Raw genomic sequence first — 3,148 nt, 5'->3', positions numbered from 1 at the left:
GCAAAATCCCTTATTAGGAGGTCTCAAGGTCAAACCTTTTGGCTACCATTTTTTGGAGATTTTTTTGAAATATTTTCTCTCTCCTACTCATCACTTAAAGCAAGGAGGTCGGCCAAGAAGGTTGTGCGCAAGTTGAAGAGAAATAATTGGAAAGAAAAAGAAAAAAAAAGATAAGGAAAAGACAAGGGCACAGATGGAATTTTCTATTAAAATAGAATATTGTCCAAATCCAAGCAAGAAAAATTGGCCAAGGTGGGTTTCTTACACAAGAAGAGAGAGAAAAATAAAAAAGGGAGAAAAAAATAGGAAATCAAAGGCAAGAAAAATCGTGGGAGATTCTCTCTCCACACGTTTTTTCTCTTTCTCTCTTCTCTCTCCTCCACCTCATCAACAAGATAAAAAAAATCCTTTTTTTTTATAAGCTAAAATCGTTAGCTTCCCTCTCCCATTCTCTATATATTAGAATCAACATAAGGGGAGGAGGCACTTCATTCTTCTTCTAGGGTTTTTTTTAGTTGCTCTCTCTCTCTCTCTCTCTCTCTCTCTCTCTCTCTCTCTCTCTCACTCTCTCTTTAGTTTTAGTTCTTCTTTCTTTTTGGTTTAATCACTTTTATAATAGGTTTTCATTTTAATTAATGCAAGCACTCTTTTATTTTTATTCACCCTTTTATGTTTATGATTTATACAATTGAGTTGTAATTTTTAAGTTATAGTTCTAGGTGACAAGATCACGAGCCGTGGAACATCTCTTTTTCAAGTTCAGTTTTGTTTTTCAAGATTTGTTTTCTCCAACCCTAGAAATTTTAGATTTGGTTCATTTTAGATCTGGTTTATAGGGTTGGTAGTAACTCAAATGACCCAAGCTTTCAAGTTCAAGCACTAATTCAGGTAGGTGGGCTTATTCAATAGCCTTCTCTCCCCCCTCTCATACCCTCTTTTGACTACCTTTCTTTCTTAATTTAGGATTTTAATTTCAGTCATTACATTATTGCTTTCCCTTTCCCCCAAGGTTCATGGCTAGTGTATGTGTTTGCTTTGCCCCTCCTAGCCATAGAACTATCATTTTATTGTTTTTGTTTTAATTGCCTCCCTTTCCCTAAAGCCAAGTAGAGTAACCATAGTAAGAGTGACTCTCTGGTCAAGTAGGGAAGCTCATATTATGATGCATCCCTCGAGCTAAGTAGAGAAACCTACTTGTGAGCCTCTCTCTAGTTTTATCCCCTTTCTTTTACTTTATTTTTACTTCAACATTTTTTTGTCATTGCTTTTTAATTACGTGGGTTGTTTATTTTTAGTTATTTATTTATTTAATTTTAATTGCATGGCTTGTGTATTTAAATTCTTAGATGACGAATGGTTAGGACATTATTTTAGATACATATGTTTAGGACGGTAGTTAGAATTAGATCACAACCATTAATTGGTTCACTTTTGCATTATTAAAAGAAGCCAAAAATAAAGTGGCTGGTCTCCTTGTGTTCGACTCATAGCTACACTGATCTGTACGCTTACAGTTACATTTTAAATCCTAACAAGTTTTTGGTGCCGTTGCCGACGAGACAGTTCCATGTTCTTTTTCATTTTCTTTTGGTAAATCGGAGTGCTTTGTTTTCTGCATTTTGTTTTTCCTTTTCTTTTATTGAATTCTTGAGAAGAACAACTTACAATAATAGTTGTATCGGTGGAGGTCACCAAGCCTCACAGTATGATGAAGATAGGTTTCACCCTGTAGCAGTACCTTAGGAATTGACCTGAGCAACTCCAGATCCCTTCCGGTAAGCTCCCAAAAAGCTAAAATAAATAAAAAATAAATAAAAGTTTTTCTTTCTATTCTTTTGTGCTTGTCTTACTCTAGTTGTGGATAGTTTTCTATTGCATGAGTGTTAGGTGGGTACGTAATACTAAGAATCGGTTAAAAAGAAGAGATCCAACAAGCAGTGATCCTATATGTTTGCTCTCTTTAAAACCCTTCAATATAGGATACCAACAGCAAAACACTCCACCTAAATCTCTGAAAGATAGGTTCTACCCTTCTAGAGTAGGCCAACCTTCCTGCATAATTCTACCACAAGCACAGGGTAATAAATTTGAGCTCAAATCTTAGTACATCACTATGTTGCCCCACTTTCATGGGCTAACCTCTGAGGATGCATACCTATTTCTAAGGGAATTTGAAGAGGTATGTGTTCTAATTAAGATCCAACAGCTTTCTGATGATGCTATTAAGCATAGGTTCATCACGTTTTCATTAGAAGACCAAGCTAAAAAGTGGTTGCATGGGTTACCCATAAATTCTATAACCACATGGGAGAAATTTATAGTTGCCTTCTCAAGAAGTTTTTCCCAACTCATAAGACCAGTAAGCTTAGAAGTGATATCCTTCAGTATAGGCAAAAGCCTAGTGAGTCATTTTCCAAACTTATGGAGAGATTCAAGGATCTACTCCAAGAATGCCCTCACCATGGCCTAGACTTATGGAATTTATGAGAGTAATGATTACCCAAATAAACAAATGATAGAGTCTATATGCCCTACGGGATTCACATCCTTTACAAATGAAGGAAAGACATGGGAATTCTTACTTGACTTAGCTAACAAAACCTGTGAGTGAGAATCAACCCAAGAGAGTGAAAGAACCATAGGAGGGAAAGGATATTTTGTGGATGGGATAGTAGCCAAGGAAACCCATTTGGATAGCCTAATCAAGAGGATTGAGGCTATTGTTCCTAGAAAGCCATCATCAGTCAATTTAGTTAAGATGTGTGCTTGGTACCAGTCCCCTGGACATGTCATAGAAGAATGCCCCAACACCTCTAGGGTACGTCTAATGATAGTGTTAATGCCTTATACCAGAATAATCCATATAGTAACACCTGCAATCCAGGATCGAGAAATCACCCAAATTTCTCCTGGAATTAGGTTGACCAAGTAGGGCCTTCCAATTTTCATAATTAAGGTAACCTGGACCCCAAAGGCCTCCCTTTGCACAACAATCTTTTTTTCAAAATACTTTTCCTAGGTCAAATGTAAGACCTCAGGCTAGTTTTCCTAGGGCCCCTCTCTTATCATCTTACAAGCAACCCCCTGGGTTTGCCAACACTAGAGAGGCAAGTAGAATAAGTGACTTGGAAAAAATATTCCCTCCTCA

The 3,148-nt window shown here is 36.9% G+C and overlaps 1 non-coding gene across 1 annotated transcript; it reads right to left on the bottom strand.

Annotated features, from left to right (window-relative positions):
• Nucleotides 1–2,361: 2,361 nt before the first annotated feature.
• On the bottom strand, nt 2,362–2,468 carry LOC122063661. Its single transcript, XR_006135434.1, has one exon. It is a non-coding gene; the product is annotated as a small nucleolar RNA R71 (small nucleolar RNA).
• Between the last annotated feature and the right edge of the window lie 680 nt (nt 2,469–3,148).

This window comes from Macadamia integrifolia, unplaced genomic scaffold (assembly GCF_013358625.1).
Source record: "Macadamia integrifolia cultivar HAES 741 unplaced genomic scaffold, SCU_Mint_v3 scaffold1413, whole genome shotgun sequence".
NCBI classification, from domain to species: domain Eukaryota; kingdom Viridiplantae; phylum Streptophyta; class Magnoliopsida; order Proteales; family Proteaceae; genus Macadamia; species Macadamia integrifolia.
This window is presented reverse-complemented; position numbering and strand designations above follow the sequence as displayed.